This window comes from Lithobates pipiens, unplaced genomic scaffold, assembly GCF_037356315.1.
Source record: "Lithobates pipiens isolate NorthernLeopardFrog02 unplaced genomic scaffold, aLitPip1_a1.2 Scaffold_28, whole genome shotgun sequence".
Taxonomy (NCBI): domain Eukaryota; kingdom Metazoa; phylum Chordata; class Amphibia; order Anura; family Ranidae; genus Lithobates; species Lithobates pipiens.
In genome coordinates this window covers 41,346,689-41,365,682 of record NW_027507789.1, presented here as the reverse complement: position 1 = coordinate 41,365,682, position 18,994 = coordinate 41,346,689, and positions in this window count along the sequence as shown.

Here is an 18,994-nt window from a genome sequence, read left to right as displayed (position 1 = left end):
TTAAGAAAAGTTTGTGCCTGCTGCCATGTAAAGGTGTTTTTGAAATCAAAAATGTATTGTAAGGTTTTGAGATGGTCATTCGTTCATTTAAGAAGAACCTGTAAAGAAAAGCAAGAGGTCTAGTGTGGGGCCACAGCAAGATTGCCCAAAAAAAATCTTCATTGTTGATTCCTCTTGCAATTTGTGAGATTTAAAGTGGTTGTAAACCCAAAAAAAAAGAAAAACAACCCTGTAAGACAAAGGCATAATGAGCTAGTATGCATCGCTTATGCTCACTTACCTGACGCAGGAGCCAGCGATGTCACCGCTGTCCCCTGTAGCCCAAAGCGTCCATCTTCTTCTGGGTATCACTGCTCCGGCCACTCACAGCACTGGAGCAGCAATGACGTCACTCCCGCGCAAGTGCATGGGAGCCGCCACTAACAGCATATCGCCGTTAGCAGCGGCATGCTCAGTGCACCCGCACGCCGCTGTCTACGCCATAGATAGTGGCGCCTGTCTTTTTGCACATATCTCCTAAACCGTGTAGGTAGGAGATATTTCATGGACCTACAGGTAAGCCTTAAACTAGGCTTACCTGTAGGTCAAAGTGGTCTGTAAGGGTTTACAACCACTTTAAGCCTAGTACACACAGGTCAAATGTTCAGTAGAAACCGGCCGACATTCGGCCCTGTGTATGGCAGCTGGTCAAAGGATCATGACCGAAAAAGGGCTGACCGGAGTGTTCTGGTGTGGGGGGGGACATCCCCGGCGGGGGAGCTTCCCAGGCATCCATGCTGTCAGAACACAATAGAACAGCAGGGGAGATCGCTGTACTAACTTTGGATTATTAGTGCAGCTGCTCCAACCTGAGCTGTCAGTTTTTTTCTTTTTTGTTCAACCCAGTGATGTGTACTAGGCTTTAGACATTGACAAGCAGATATTTACTTTAGAACAATGTGGCAAGAAATATATACCCTTCCTTGGGAATCGGAGTGCCTAAATGCAAATTGACTCTTGCATGATGGTGAAGTGACACCCACAGTTATGTTTCCCTGCGGGTAGAGACATTTTTCAACAGGAGGAGGTCAACAATGGCCAAATTGTTGCATGCTATGGTTGAAATTTTGAGCATAGCTATCTATTATCTGGCCATGCTTAGACCACCAAGCCAGTATAAACAAGAAAAAAATGAAAAAAATACTACTAAGCCGCGCTTAACTTATACAAGCAACTAATTGTGCACAATATTAAAATTGTAAACACAGTATAATAACCATATGTAAATTAGTGTACATGTGTGCATAGTGTAAAGCACATATAGAAGACTTGAAACATAAAAATTAACCCTTACAATATAAATTTCCGTTATGTGAACCTCTATCGGCATAAAAGAGGATAAAACAAAAACACCCAGTATTTAAACAGTGAGTCCGTATACATGAACCACAAAACCAATTGTTATAGAGTGTTGAGATGAAGTCCTTCAAAACTAGACCACAATATTCATGGAGAAACAGCCACTTAGTCCAATGAAAAGATAAGTGTTCAATCCGCCACCAACATGTGATAAAAATTTGCCGCTTACCAGAAAAACATGAACCCCCACTACAGAGGGTCACACGAGACTTGTACCACTCAGCCCTATGCGTTTCGCAACAAAATTGCGTCATCCAGTCGTGCCCCTGGATGACGCAATTTTGTTGCGAAACGCGTAGGAATGAGTGGTACGCTATACATCACCTCGTGTTTGACAGTTTCCAGGAGAACGGGTCTGTCTGTGTACGTCCGGCCGGCGCAACGGACTTAAGGCTTATTTTCTTCTATACATTTGTAAGTGCATTTTTACTTTTTTATCTGGAGAAATAAAGGGTTTTACACTATTTGGAGCTTTATCTTCCTTTTATGGTTCCGATGTCCCTTCTTTTGAGTCCTTCTTTGGGCCTTTGAGGAATACGCTTGTGAACAGGTCTTCTTCCCAATCCCCACTGGAGTAGTGGAACTAGGAGGAAATTGAGGATCCCCCTCTGGCCGGAAGTCATTCTTACAAGTCTCGTGTGACCCTCTGTAGTGGGGGGTCATGTTTTTCTGGTAAGCGGCAAATTTTTATCACATGTTGGTGGCGGATTGAACACTTATCTTTTCATTGGACTAAGTGGCTGTTTCTCCATGAATATTGTGGTCTAGTTTTGAAGGACTTCATCTCAACACTCTATAACAATTGGTTTTGTGGTTCATGTATACGGACTCACTGTTTAAATACTGGGTGTTTTTGTTTTATCCTCTTTTATGCCGATAGAGGTTCACATAACGGAAATTTATATTGTAAGGGTTCATTTTTATGTTTCAAGTCTTCTATATGTGCTTTACACTATGCACACATGTACACTAATTTACATATGGTTATTATACTGTGTTTCCAATTTAAATTTTGTGCACAATTAGTTGTTTGTATAAGTTAAGCGCGGCTTAGTAGTATTTTTTTCATTTTTTCTGTATTTATGTGACACAGTGAAGCCGCAGCTAAACGTTCATTCCCACAGGTATCACCTTAGAGTACATATAACTTACACTTTTTCTTTTACCTTAGTGCAGTTTTTTCACATTTTTTCTCAGTATACACAAGAGCAGTATAGGAACTGTGCTGTTTTTTTTTATTTTTAAAAAAACCTGTGTTTAGCATAGAGAGTATTGGGAAACATATCCATACCTAAACTAAAGGGAATCTGTAAAGGTAACAAAATAAGTGCTTCCATTACTGATTTTAAAAGTGCGAGTTCTGTGGATGTTCTATTTCTCCTTGATTTAGACCCCTTTCACACCAAGGGCGTTTTGCAGGCGCTATAGCGTAAGAAATAGCGCCTGCAATCCGCCCTAAAAAAGCTGCACCATTGTGTGTAGTGTGAAAGCCCGAGGGCTTTCACACTACAGCAGTGCGCTGGCAGGACGTCAGGGAAAAGTCCTGCCAGCAGCTTCTTTGGAGTGGTGAAGGAGCGGTGTGTTTACCGCTCCTCCCCATTGAAATCACCGCGTATTGTGGCATATTGCCGGCGGTTTTAACCTTCTCGGCCGCTAGCGGGGGTAAAAGCGCCCTGCTAGCGGCCAAAATGCGCCGCAAATCCGGCTATGGGCGGTGTGGTGTGAAAGGGGTCTTACTGTTTAGGTCTCACACTGGAAATAAAAAATGCTGCCTATACAGGCGTCCATAAAACAACGGGGTTTACTATGATGTCTGCCGACATCCCTCTATACACACAGATGTAAGAACATATCCTCCAAAGGATTGGAACTTTAAGAGCAGAGGTAAAAATGTACTAAACTTATTGTAATAAAGTTACATTAATCTAAGCACATCAATGACAACACAACAATGTACAAAAGGCAACGTTTAATGGCTGTTTTTTGTTTTGTGTACAGATTGACTGTACTGCCATTGTATCACACTCATTACAAAATGGTTACATGGAGTTGTAATACAAAACTGTCATTAAGATTCCTCCCCCCCCCCCCCCTTCGTTTCCTCTTCTCCCTTTCACCTTAGTGGTTCAAGAGGACGAATGGTGACCAGTGTTTGTTATGGCTGTTTTTTTATTTTTTATTTCTTTTACATATTGCGACATGAGTATTTTACATTCACCTTATAAGTTGTATGTAATGGAATTTCTTATGTTTTCTAAAAAAAAATGTATTCTATGTTCTAGATTGGGCTGTACTCGTTTTATAATATTATCCCTGAAGAAGACTCTTTTTCACTCTGAAACGTGTTGGGTATCTTTATGACTATTTGTACAACAACAACACCATGTAACAATTTTTCAATGAGTATAATACAATGGCAGTACATTTGTATATAAAAGAAAAACAGCCGTTAAAAAAACATTGCTTTTTATACATTGTTTTCTTGTCATTGATGTGAATAAATGAATTAATGTAACTTTTTTAAATATGTTTAGTACATTTTTACCAATACAGGCATTTGGCTTTTTTTTTTTTTTTCAGCCTGTAGAGGAAGATGTAGATGTTGGCCTATGTGTCCCTTCACATTTGGGTGTTTACAGGCAGATTTGTTAAGGAGCGTTTAACTATGGGAGCAACCTAGTGTACATGGCCCTTAGTAAATCTGTAACCCAGAACAAATATGCAACCTGTAATCTTCCAGGACCCCGAACCTTTACACTGATTTCAAGTCCTGGGATTAAGTCTTTAAAGTGTTAGTAAACCCAGGAACCTGCATTCACTATATCCGGTCTCCCACTATACACAGAACACGGAAATGCAATTATTTTTGTAAATATAAACTGCTAAATACCCTTTCTCATCATCAGTACATAGCAGTCTTGTGGCTTCTATCAGCTTTTAGTAAAGCTTGTAGGAGGAGTTTTTACACTGCATTGAGCTGTCCTATCAGGATTCAGGACCTGTCTGAACAGTGCTGATCACATGCATCCATCTAAGAAAAAAGAAAAAAACACACTAGCAATACTCACCAAACTGAGCATGTGCAGACTGACTCCAAATGCTCTTATCAGGACATGTTCTGGAGTCAGTGGAAGAAGAGGTGAATCTGTGCATACAGGATCAAACAGTCTTTTTACACAATGCACAGGATTAACCCCTTAGGATCCACAGTGACCATAACAAGCATACTTTACTGCATATACAGACTGATTTTACTGTTGTGGGTTTAGTAACACTTTAAGCATAGATGAGGATGACAGCCTCGGACCTTGCATGTTTAAAAACAAGTCCGCAATGACAGCTCTCATATTACTTTCTTGACAAGTTTCTTTGCACCAAGACGCAGATGTATGCTAGTTACACTCTGCTTTTTATTTCACACATGCATTTGCTGATTTATGTGTCTATATGCACGTCAGAACATTCACTTGAAGAATAAATATGGTCAAAATAATAATAAGAATGACGTGTAGTGCAGACTATCAGTAACGTTAACACAACTTTATTAAAGAGGAAGTAAAGGGCTGCCTTTTTTTTCTGACCTGCAAAGTAAAGACATAATGTGCACGTATGCATCGCATACTAGCACATTATGTGAAACTTGCCTACAAACAAAGCCCTCCATCAATGTGTTTTAGGCCCCCTCCATCTTCACCGTCTTCCTTCCTGGTCCACGGACTCCGGCTATGTGACTGCCCGGAGCTGCGTGACGTCATTACCGCGCATGCACGCGGAAGCTGCAGGTCACATCACAGGGATCAGAAGAAATGGCACAGGTGGCTGTTCCTTCACAACATATGCGCTGATGACATCATCGGCTGCATGTACAGTAAATCTCTCCTAAACAGTACCTATAGGTAAGCTTTATTATAGACTTCCTTATAGGCACAAATTATCATTGAAGTTTACATCCACTTTAAGTACCTCTTCGCCTGTTAATGGAGAAAATAATGTGATTACGCAGAGCAATATGACAGCCTGTGAACAGGGTAGTATAATTAGATACACGTATCGTTTTAGTGCTGGTTTTCAGTTTACGGTGCAGGAACCGCATGCGATTTTGAACAGGAATGGCACCGCATGTCTGTTTTAAATCACATGTGATTCCTCAGCAGTGTGATTTGAGCCATTATTCTGTAAGAAGAAAACCAATTAAAGGAGCAGTCACAGGAGCCAATCAGAGGGACTTTAACAAGCTACAAAAGACTCTGGAGTATGAACTTCCAGCAGAAAGTGGGCCCATAGCCTTCTATAGTGACTTAAACTACCAAGACCAGCATCGATGTGGGTAGAAAGTAAAAGACTCCATTTTAATTCCTGAAGAGATGGTAAGTCACCATGAGGCAGTGAAAGAGATAAGACCTGAAGGAAAGATGCTGTCTCTCAGACGAGCTCTCCGCAAGATTCAGGCCAACACCGCCAGTTGGGACATCCAGCCTGAGAGAGGGGGATTCCAGGTGCGCATATCAGGGCGGTGAAGAGTTCCAGTGTGAGGCAACTAGTTGGATCACCAGGAAAGGCTGCTTTTCCAGGATGTTTGTTTGGGCCTTGACCACAGGATTTGGTGAGAGGGCATTTTGCACATCTGCAGGGAACAGACACTGTACCATAGGAGGAGTATGAGCACTGTATACAGACATTTGTTGCTGGTAGTCATCTTGCTGACACTTGTAGTGCCACAGAGATAAGGGATAAGGACATCCATTTCTGGGACACTGTATACAGACACCATTGTCCTCTCACCTTGCTGAAGAAGATCCTGCCTCTTTTCACTTTTACTGATAACCCGGGCCAGTTGTGGTGTTTGGCCTTGCTATTCCAGAGTTTAAGCGCACCAACGAAAGTGGCTAGCTGAAGACACAAAAAAATGTTATCTTTTCTTCAAAAGGGCTGACGCTACTAGTGCAAAACGGACCCGCACTACATATTCAGGGCTCTGTATATGCAGTGGGTGTGTGTGGGACAGTTTATCTAGAAAGTTAAGCCATTACATTTTGATTTGAATAAAGTGTTTTAAAGTTGGGCCTGGTGGACAGTAGAGAGTATCAGGGGATGGTAGAGAGGAGTCTGACACAAAGAGGGTCATTCCTCTGCTTTCCTCCTGCCTTGACTCAGAGCTGACCCGAGTAAAGGTAACCAATACAATTTAAAGTGCCCAATTTTTGGGGGGGTGCAAACATTTTTTGAAAAATCATCAATTGCAGCCACAGTGCCCTCAAACGCTGTCACTGTGCCATCAAACGTTGCCACTGTGCCCATCAAACGCAAGCCACTGTGCTAAACACTGCCAGTGTGCCCATCAAATGCTGCCAGTGTGCCCATTAAATGATACCAGTGTGCCATTAAATGCCCCCAGTGTGACCCCCCCACCCGCTCGCCATCTGCACGGCACTTACCCTGTCTTGGTGGGACAGCGGGTGATGACAACGAGCGGGGTCAATGCGTTTTCTGCCTTCCTCCTCTCCCGTGCTCTCCTCCTGATAGGCGTCCAATAGCAACGCCTGTCGTTTTTAACCAGTCAGATGACAGGTAACCGACCGGAGCACCTGAGTTGACCCGACCAGCTGAGTGACCTGCGAGCGCCCAGCATGGCACTCACAGGTCACCTTTTTTGATGCCTATTAGAGCCTATGGCTCTAATCAGGTGCTTAACCCCCCCCCCCCCCGTCGCTGTAATTCAGGCACCCTGCGCCCAAAAAATGGATGGGTGCCTGAATAGGGGACGGCAGCGGTGGACATAGATGGATTCATGCAATGCATGAATCTATCTATTGGTGCTGGAGAGGTGGCTGGAGAGAGGGGGCGGTGCCCGTGTGCCCTTAATGCACTGGCTGCCCCTCTATTGTGCTTTATTTACCATTAACGTATTCCTCTGCTCTTGGGGACATTCTCAGGTTTGGAATCCCCTGAAAGCAGCTTGACCATAGGATTGAGAGCTATATTGCTCTTAAATCTCGTTTACTGCTCTCTAGTTAATCACTTGAATATATTCTGTTATTGTCTGTTATTCTTGCACAGAAATGTGTGTGTTTCTCATTGGTCATTGCACTTAAATTTTTGCCAGGTGTGCCAGAGGGGGCTGAGGCCGTTACTGGGGTTGAGAGGTAGAGTAACGGACTGAACATACAAAGCATCCCCTATGGGGGGTATCCCTACATATGATTTTACATTTTGACCAAAGATACTCTTCAAAACCTTCTGACCAATATCTCTCTAGCCATGGATGCCAGATACTCCTGATTGGGAGGGCATTAAAATCTGATTTTAATGGGGACACTGGAGACAGAGTTACCCTCAGTGATAGAAACTGGAGTTACATGGCCACTAATCTGAAAATAATTGGAGTCTAAAGAAAAATTTATAGTACAGATTAAACTTTTCTAAGGAGACCTAAAGTACAGCATTTCTTTAGACTCAAACCGACTTTGAAAAGCTCCGAATGTGGCTCTTTTCTTTGCACTCCAGCTGCCTCTTCAGCCCCGTTTGCTGCTGAGCACTTTTTTTTTTCCTGATCTCTTTGATTCTCACTTATCAAGTTTTGCAAGTTGTCTGCATTTTTTTTTCTTTACATTTTTTTTTTTTACCAATATTGGGTATGTGTTTTCATGAAGAATTTTTCCCAAAAGGCCTAGTTCCGAGCGCTCAAATCTTTTCAAAGTACACTTTAATTAATAGATTTATCTTTTGATATAGCCACAAGCAATTAGTTCCAACAAGAAAATGGATATATTGACATACCTTGTAGGCTCTAAACGTCTATGAGCATGAATATTGATAGGCCTCTCATTAATTAGGCAGGACTTAGAAAAAAAATGAAGCCTTCTGATGTAATAAGTGCTTCAGAAGCTCGCAATCACCTGAGACTCACTCAGTGCCTGGAGCAGAGATTCAAAGTTAACACCTTGGCTGCGGGAGGGGTTAGCAGTCAGTCAAGAAACCAGAAAGACTAGCTGTGGGACAGCGGCCTTGGCTTTGATCATGAATTAAGCTCTGAACTCTCAAACCGTGCTGGTCTGGTCTCTGCGCTCTTAGAAGTCTCCCTCTCCAGTGAACGCTGCTTGCTTTTCCATTAGACAGTTAGCCTAAGAAACATCTCATGGATAAGATCTTTCAGGCAAAGTGTGGAGTCCTGGAGGCTTTTAGGACAACTACACCAAAACAACTGGATATTGTTAGTGCTAGGCTGAACACAAAGCAGATCTAAAACCAAATTGAATCCAGTTTCATGCAGCATATCTCTTAAAACAGAGTTCTCCAAACTGCAGCCCGGGGACCAGATGGTAGCCCATTGCTTGTGTAGCGCTGGCTCTTGAAGAGCAGGGGCTATGTTTTTGAAATTTAAGTTTACACCTGAACTGCAGTTTGGTTTGGGTATAATTATTCCAAATTCTGACCTCGGCATCAGTCTGACTGGACTATAGGGTGTTCAGCCTGGCCACCGGGGGCACTGTCTCTTCTGGCAGGCATGGAACCACAGTCTGGTTACTTTCTCTCAGAGCCCTCCCAGTGGGAGTGTCACTCTTGCTGTGCTTTTTGGGAGAGGGTACTTAAGATGCGCATGTCACATGGTTCGGGGTTCCGGTCCAGAAGAATGTTCTGACTCAATGGTTCTGGTCCTCCTGACCAGCCCCCAGGAAGGCTATGGCCTGGGGTGCGGATCCACCTGGCTTTGTCTCAGGGCTGGCTAGCTTGAGGCAAGGAAACGAAAGAAAGGATTCCGAGGTGGTCCGGTGCCGTTTCTGGTTATGGAGAGGCCCAGCAACTTCGTAGCTATCCAGGGGAGGAATCTTCAGAAGAAGGCTACTTACGGGTTGGCTTCTTAGCAAGAGTCTGGTGAGGCTGAGGGACCTAAGTGAATCCAATCTCGTGGGTATCGCCAAACCAGCTGAAAGATCCAGGTTTTACACAAGTGTTCTACAATTTCTAGTTCTCTACATGTTCTACAACGTCTGTGGCAGAGACTTGTTCCTGATTTAAGCACTTTGTTGGTTGCTAGGTCTTGTGAGAGAGGGACTATCCAACTTGAGTGAACATCCAGCTGTGAATGGCTATTCCCTGGATTTAGTCAAAGTAAAAGAGTTCTTTATTATTGACTTTGACACTAAAAGTACCTGAATCTTTCCTCCTAACCCTCTGATCCTATACAAAGAGACTGTTCGTTAACTAAGATTTATGCAAATAAAAATCCCTTTAAGCGGATCTGTCGTCAGTCTCTAAAGTTTCTGGGCCATCTACCACGGGAACCCCTAGACACAAATCGAGGTGAAAAAGGTAACGGTAAGCCCAATCAAACCAGCAGCTCCTTTGGGGGTTAGTGCTACACTTGCCTTTACCACCCCCCCCCCCCCCCCCTTTGGGCACTATTCCTTCCACATATAAGAGGAACTATTCCTCCTCCTGACACCAAAAACGGGGCATAATTCCTGCCACTCACACCAATGATGGAGCACTAGTCCTTCCACCAGTGTTTTATCCTGGCCTAGGCCGACAAGGGGGGGGCAGCACAGAAAGAGTCCCCACCGGCTTGCGCTACACTGTTAGTGTAGCGCCAGTCTTATGGGGCGGACTGGGCTGAGAGGCAAATTAGTCTAGCGCCCCCATAAAGCGACAGCTCTGCTTCCGTTATGCGGGTGGCCGGCATTCTGCAACTGTGGGAGGCGCTGCTTCTAATTTTGACTGTACTATCATCCTGGACCACAAACCTTCCTCACTGTAGAACTATAGGCAACACTTTTTATTTTTTTCCATTTTGGATAGAGTAAGGGAGTGTTATAGTCCCTGTTAGTTTATTTTTTACCATCCCTGTCCCATTGCAGAGATTTCACTTCACTTCCTGCCACATAGCCAAACAGGAAGTGAGAGGAAATCTATGCAAATTAAGGGAATCCATTTGCTCTCCCTCCCCCCCAGGTCCTCAGAACTAGTGTCCCCACTTGAAAATTTCAGGGCAGGTCTTAAACAGCAAGGGTTGTGGCCTTGACAGGAAGGGGTGGGTCATATTTAAATTAGGGGGTACACAAGTTTAATCAGACCTAGGGCAGCACAAAACCTAAATACACTACTGCCTTCCACTCACACCAACTATGGGGTACCATTTCTCCCCCTTACCCCAAGTATGGGGTACTATTTCTCCCACTGACACCAGCAATGGGGCACTAGTTCTCCCACTAATACCAAACATGTGGCACTATATTACTCCCGCTGTCCCCACAATATTTTCTACTTCCTCTGGCCACAGTTTGGCCGTTTTGGTCCCTGTGAAGTCCAGGAGACAGTATGCTGGCCCTTTGTTTAGAAAGTTTGGAGACCCCTTTCTTAAATGTTTACAGTTTATATAGTACTTGATATTGACTATATACAACCAGGGGGTTGCCCTGCCCATACACTGAGCGAAATTTGGCCTGGCCCTGCTGAACCAGACGTGTTTTGATCCATGTATGGCCAGCTGAGGAATGGGGCCACCTGTTGTGGTAATGCTTGTCAAAGATGGGATTTTTTGGAGAGATTTCCACTCATTCCCTATGGTGTTTCTAGGACAGCTAGTAAAATTATTCTTTCAAATTGGACATCTTGAAAATGTAGAAAAGCGATCATGTAACCATTACCTATGCTATCCAAACGTTTTGTCTAGAGATACACTTCAACTTCATGTAAGCCTTCGTTCACACTGAACACGGCTTTGAACATTGAACACGATTTCAAAGCCGCATTTTATTCCGACTTTGGGGGTGACTTGAAAGACATATGTGCGGATTCATGCAGGAACTACTTTTGGAAGTCTGTGCGGCACTGCAAAGCCGGTGTTGCGCCGTTTGGGACGCTCCTATTGCCGGAAATAGGCTTCGATTTGACATGCTATTTGACCTATCAAATCGCGCCAATGTGAATGGGGGCTTACCCCGCAAGCACAGCAATACTCAGATTAGTAGGGGGACGGGCAGGATGTCTCCATGAGCCAATCAGGGCTTTACTGCATTGCAAAATACCATGAAATTAAAGCCTAGTACACACTGGCAGAACGCTGGGTGGCACTGGCCTGTTCAGTAGAAAATGGCTGACGTTTGGCCGTGTGTATGGCCGACAGAAGGCTGCCGTTCGGCTTCTGTCAAAGGGTCATGACCGAAAATGGTCTGCCAACCGACCGACGACTGGGAGCACTGACCAGAGTGTTCTAGCATTGTCAGTGTCAGAACACATTAGTACAACAGGGAAGATTGCTGTACTAACATCTGATTTTTAGTACATCAGGTCTGATCTGAGCTGTGAGGTTGTTTTTTCCGTTCAACCCAGCAGGCTGATAGTGTGTACTAGGCTTACCACTGACCGCTTGTGCTTCCCTGTATATTTTTTAAATATGTACATGGATGGGGGTGCACAATCCTATTTACTCATTACATATGCATGCTCTGTTTCTTGCTTACCAGTAATGCACAGAGGATTTACTTCCTGCTCTTCTGTCTTTTTACAAAGCTATGTAGTCAGGATTGGATGATCAAAATCAAAGTCTTCACCCTGTCATGCTGCATTATAGTCAGCGGCCTTGAACAAGTATGCAGATTAGGAGTTCTAACTGCCCTCTGTTTTTTTTTTTTTCCTGATGTGCATGCCTATTTCCAGTCCTAGCTGTCCAAGCAACTTCTATTCTCTGAAGAAAGTTAGAAATTTCTGCCTACATATTTCTCTCAGTACAAGTGTTCATAAAAATAAAAAGTATAGTTTATTAGTTTTTTTTTTATTTTTTTATCACGTTTACAATTTTTTTTTTTATATATATATTTCACAAAAAAGGCCTTTTTTAAACTCTATTGGATAACTGCCCTTTTTAAACGCGGTAAAAATGCAGTTTTAAAACAAGTGAATGAGTTTCAATAAACCTGGTTTACAACAATGTAGTGCTTTCAAGTGCGTTTAAAAAAAAGAAAAAAAGTACAGCATGCTGCATTTTTCTGCACTGAAACACACCGCAAATGCAAGTCAATGCACACAAAAGCAAAAAACAAGTTGGAAAAAAAAAATTAAATATAAAAATTGCACTGCAAATGCATGTAAACTGACTGAAAGCAGATTGCAAATGTATGTAAACACACATGCAGAAACACAGTGAAGTGTCCATATTTGTCTCTGGTTTAAACACTTTAGGGGTTGTTCACACCAGTGGTTGAGGGGTTATAAAACTCAGCGGTTGAGCCAAAGTTTTACCGTCCCACCTTTAGCTGCAGCGGCTGAGGGTGTACACATGCCACTGTTGCAATGCTTTGCAGCCACAGCAGGAATAGTATCCCTGTTGCTTTTTCGGCAGGCATAGCATCCGCTGAACATGACCCATTCAAGTGAACGGGGCTGCTCTGAAAGCGGTCCCATTCGGTTGCAATGCACGCGGATATTTTAATTATGCAAGGAAATACAGGGTGGGCTCCCACTTTGGGTTGTCACCTTTTCTTCAAGCCAAACACAAACACTTTAGTGGCACAGGGCCAATTTTTTTTCCATAGTATACACTATAGGATTATAAAAGACCTAGGACACTTTTGGGTGCCCCAAGGAGAGAAGTAACTTTGCGGCGAGCTGTGTGTATGTGGCCAAATTGCTCCTGCTGACATCATCCCTGACCCCCCCCAGTGATACAGCAAGCTGAAACCCGGACGCATGATTCAAAATCTGGACTGTCCGGGTGAATCCTGGACAGGTGGCAACCCTACTCCCACTCCCCTTTTTATGAGTCATTTTGCATGGTGTGTAATCTGATTTCTCTGCTTTTCAAATCATTTTCAAAATACCCTAACTTGCATAGAGCTTATGATTTTGTTTAGTATTCGTTCTGTGCTTGTTACAAGCTGTACAAATTTATATTTACCTTTCTAAAAATATATACTGTGTCTAAAAATTTTAGATTTAAAGATGTACATATTCTTTAGCATACCAAGAATATGATAATCATATTAATACACGCTAAACCAAGCATTTTTTACGCTGGATTTTTCCTGGAAAGATCCATCAAATTATTTTAATCTGCTCATATGCATGCAGCCTTAACCGCTTGCTGCCCGCCGGCCGTCATATGATGGCCAGGCGGCGTGGGTCTTGTTCTGGGCAGGCGTCATATGACGTCATCCATTTTTAAACAAGGAATGCGCGCGATCGTGTGCCTGTACCTTCGGTAGCGGCGTGTCACAGAAACACCGCTCTCCACCGAGGGGGGTGAACAGCCATTGGGCACGGCTGTTTACCACATGAATCACAGATGGTACCGCCCCACTTTGCATATTGCATGCATGTGATCACTAGCGCTCTGCGCATGCATATCGGTGGTGGCGTGTTCCTGGGAACACTGCTCGTCACCGTGACTGGTAAACCGCCATTGGCCAGTGGCTGTTTACCACGTGATCGGCTGTGACCCTTTGAAAGCCGATCACTAAATGTAAATATAGAGTGGTAACGAGATGTTACTGGGTTCTCCCCTTCAATACACATGGATCATGTGTGAGAAGGAGATCGCGGTAACATCTCGTTACCACTTACAGTGTACACCTACACACACCGGTCACCAGGCCATCAGAGTACCCGAGTACCTGTCGCCAGACCATCAGAGTACCCGAGTACCTGTCTGCAGCCCATGTCTCATAGAATATAAGTTGCAGTGTTTTGTGGGTAATTCCACTGTCTTGGTGCTCAAGGACCTTCAAAGGTGTGATAGGTAGGAATGAAATGAGATCAGGGGCGGATCCAGAGTCTAATCTCGGGAGGGGCACTGCTATAAAATATGTTTTTTGGGGGGCAATTTATATGGGAAATGGCTGGTATTGGCGCTTCAATCATTACGGCACCATGGTTGTTATGGTGTCAGGATGATTGAAGCGCATTATTTCTATTAATACATTGTAATATAAAATTAAATGGTTCAACTCACCATAATGCAGAATCAGTGGGAGCCCTGAGGATGTCACTTGCCATGTCGCCTGCCACCAAATGTGGATTGTCACTTGTCACCAAATGCGGATTGTTACTTGCCACGTCACCTGCCACACATTGCGGATTGTCACTTGCCACGTAGCCTGCCACACATTGCAGATTGCCACTTGCCATGTCACCTGCCACACATTGCGGATTGTCACTTGCCACGTCGCCTGCCACCAGATGCGGATTGCCATGTAGCCTGCCACACATTGCGGATTGCCACTTGCCACGTCACCTGCCACACATTGCGGATTGTCACTTGCCAAGTTGCCTGACCCACATTGCGGATTGCCACTTGCCACGTCACCTGCCACACATTGGGGATTGTCACTTGCCACGTCACCTGCCACACATTGCGGATTGTGACTTGCCACGTCACCTGCCACACATTGCGGATTGTCACTTGCCACGTCGCCTGCCACCAGATGCGGATTGCCACGTAGCCTGCCACACATTGCGGATTGCCACTTGCCACGTCACCTGCCACACATTGCGGATTGTCACTTGCCAAGTTGCCTGACCCACATTGCGGATTGCCACTTGCCACGTCACCTGCCACACATTGGGGATTGTCACTTGCCACGTCACCTGCCACACATTGCGGATTGTCACTTGCCACGTTGCCTGCCACACATTGCGGATTGCCACTTGCCACGTAGCCTGCCACACATTGCGGATTGTCACCTACTGGTGGTCTTTTGTTGGGTTACAGAGTGAACATAGGCAGCAGAGAGATGATGCAATCTCTCTGCTGCACACAGCTTCCTACACAGTGAGGGCGGAACTGGAGGGATGCAGGGCAGTGAGAGATGATGTCATCTCCCTGCTCCCCTGCCTGCTGGCTTCCTGATTGGCCAGCAGCCCTCCTAAGCCGCCCAGCTGCCCCCCCCTCACCCGTCCACTCAGCGCGGGTACCCGCGGAACCGGCCGCGATTGGACCCGCGGAACCGGCCGCGATTGGACCCGCGGAACCGGCCCGCGGGTACCCGCGGAACCGGCCGCGATTGGAGCCGCGGAACCGGCCGCGGGTACCCGCGGAACCGGCCGCGATTGGACCCGCGGAACCGGCCCGCGGGTACCCGCGGAACCGGCCGCGATTGGACCCGCGGAACCGGCCGTTCTGTCATCAGCTGGCGGTATTCTCGGAGGGGGCAATTGACCCGTTGCCCCCCCCCTGGATCCGCCCCTGAATGAGATGTGTAATTTATGTTCCTAGAACGCCTGAAGGTACCGCTTCAATGTTGGGCCTCTGTATGTGGTCAGGATGTGTAAAAGTCTTACACATGTAGTATCGCCATACTTGGGAAGAGTAGCAGAATGTACAGTGCCTTGCGAAAGTATTCAGCCCCCTTGAACTTTTCAACCTTTTGCCACATTTCAGGCTTCAAACATAAAGATATAACATTTTAATTTTTTGTGAAGAATCACCAACAAGTGGGACACAATTGTGAAGTGGAATGAAATCTATTGGATTTTTGAAACTTTTTTAACTAATAAAAAAAAATGAAAAGTGGTGCGTGCAAAATTATTCGGCCCCCTTGCGTTAATACGTTGTAGAGCCACTTTTTGCTGCGATTACAGCTGCAAGCCGCTTGGGGTATGTCTCTATCAGTTTTGCACATCGAGAGACTGAAATTCTTGCCCATTCTTCCTTGCAAAACAGCTCGAGCTCAGTGAGGTTGGATGGAGAGCGTTTGTGAACAGCAGTTTTCAGCTCTTTCCACAGATTCTCGATTGGATTCAGGTCTGGACTTTGACTTGGCCATTCTAACACCTGGATACGTTTATTTGTGAACCATTCCTTTGTAGATTTTGCTGTATGTTTGGGATCATTGTCTTGTTGGAAGATAAATCTCCGTCCCAGTTTCAGGTCTTTTGCAGACTCCAACAGGTTTTCATCCAGAATGGTCCTGTATTTGGCTGCATCCATCTTCCCCTCAATTTTAACCATCTTCCCTGTCCCTGCTGAAGAAAAGCAGGCCCAAACCATGATGCTGCCACCACCATGTTTGACAGTGGGGATGGTGTGTTGAGGGTGATGAGCTGTGTTGCTTTTACGCCAAACATATCGTTTTGCATTGTGGGCAAAAAGTTCGATTTTGGTTTCATCTGACCAGAGCACCTTCTTCCACATGTTTGGTGTGTCTCCCAGGTGGCTTGTGGCAAACTTTAGACGAGACCTTTTTATGGATATCTTTGAGAAATGGCTTTCTTCTTGCCACTCTCCCATAAAGGCCAGATTTGTGCAGTGTTTGACTGATTGTTGTCCTATGGACAGACTCTCCCACCTCAGCTGTAGTTCTCTGCAGTTCATCCAGAGTGATCATGGGCCTCTTGGCTGCATCTCTGATCAGTCTTCTCCTTGTCTGAGCTGAAAGTTTAGAGGGACGGCCAGGTCTTGGTAGATTTGCAGTGGTCTGATACTCCTTCCATTTCAAAATGATCGCTTGCACAGTGCTCCTTGGGATGTTAAAAGCTTGGGAAATCTTTTTGTATCCAAATCCGGCTTTAAACTTCTCCACAACAATATTACGGACCTGCCTGGTGTGTTCCTTGGTCTTCATGATGCTCTCTGCGCTTTCAACAGAACCCTGAGACTATCACAGAGCAGGTGCATTTATACAGAGACTTGATTACACACAGGTGGATTCTATTTATCACAGCAGTCGTTTAGGACAACATTGGATCATTCAGAGATCCTCGCTGAACTTCTGGAGTGAGTTTGCTGCACTGAAAGTAAAGGGGCCGAATAATTTTGCACGCACCACTTTTCAGTTTTTTATTTGCTAAAAAAGTTTAAAATATCCAATAGATTTCGTTCCACTTCACAATTGTGTCCCACTTGTTGGTGATTCTTCACAAAAAATAAAAATTTGATATCTTTATGTTTGAAGCCTGAAATGTGGCAAAAGGTTGAAAAGTTCAAGGGGGCCGAATACTTTCGCAAGGCACTGTATTTTGGGGTGTAATTTTTGCTATATACATGCTATGTGTTAGAAATATCATATAAATTGACAACTGTGTAAAAAAAAAAAAAAAAATGCATTTTCAATTTTATACACATTTTACAAAAACTTAAGGAAAAAAATGAACTGTTTGCTTTCCAAAATGGGGCCATTTTGGGGACAATTCCATTGTCCTGGTGCTCCAGGGCCTGCAAAAGTGTAATAGGTGGTTGAGAAATTAGATGTGTCATTTATGCTTGTAGAACGCCTGAAGGTGCTACTTCAATGTTGGGCCTTTGTATGTAACCAGGTTGTGTAAAAGTCTCACACCTGTGGTATTGTCATACTCTGGAAAAGTAGCAAAATTTATTTTGGGGTGTAATTTGTTGTATGCATATGCTGTGTGAGAGAAAAAACCTGATATGACAATTTTGTAAAAAAATTAAAATCTTAATTTTGCAAAGAATTGTGGAAAAAAAAATATAACTTAAAAAAACACACACATGCACAGTATATAATCATATAGTATACACATACATGTACACACAGTATACACAGACATGTTTCTATTGGCTGAGAAGGTACTGGAGAGGTGGGGCAGCTATAATCCTCAGGATTTTTAGACCAAAAGGATGTCAGTAAGGGATATTTCAGAGAAAGATGTAACAAAAACACAGATTTTTACATACTGTCCCTGGTTTTACTGAGGCTGGCAACTCTGATGGGGCCCCCTAGTGGTATGGGGACCTCGGGCAGTGCCCGAGTGGCCGAATGGTCAGTCTGCCCCTGGGTAAGCCTAGATTAAGGATTACCTGTAGGTCCAAGAAATATCTCCTAAACCTATACGGTTTAGGAGATATTTACAAAAGGACAGTCACCGCTGTCTATGGTACATGTGCCGTAGACAGCGGCACACAGGTGCACTGAGCATGCCGCCGCTAACGGCGATGTGCTTTAGTGGTGGCTCCTATGCGCATGCGCGGGAGTGAAATCATCGCTGCTCCATTGTGGCCCTATCCCTGTACATTGTGTCTCATTAAAGCGGTTGTAAAGTCAATTTTGGGACTTTTACCTACAGGAAAGCCTATAATAAGGCTTACCGGTAGGTAAAAAAAATATCTCCTAAACCTGTACGGTTTAGGACAGTGATGGCGAACCTTGGCACCCCAGATGTTTCTTAACTACATTTCCCATGATGCTCAACTACACTGCAGAATGCATGAGCATCATGGGAAATGTAGTTCCAAAACATCTAGAGTGCCAAGGTTCGCCATCACTGGTTTAGGAGATATTCCCCTCGCAATGCGCCGCTGCATCGGCGCATGCACACAGGGGATTCTCCGCTGAAAGTCCGGCAGACGCCGGACCCTGCCGGGAAGAAATCTTCCGCGCGCACTCATGGCGCCGGAGCCACGATACCCGGAAGAAACGACGAGGGAACATGTCAGCTCCCTCGGCGTGGATTGGGCCAGATGTCGGGGCCTCATTCTAAGGTAAGTATTTCATAATGAGCTAGTGCATACTGGCTCATTATGCCTTTTCCTTTGCAGGTGAGTAAAAAATAAATAAAAAAATTCAGTGGGTATACAACTGCTTTAAGATGCTCACCTATTATATTATTATTTATGGTACTCATATAGCGTTGTCAATTTACGCAG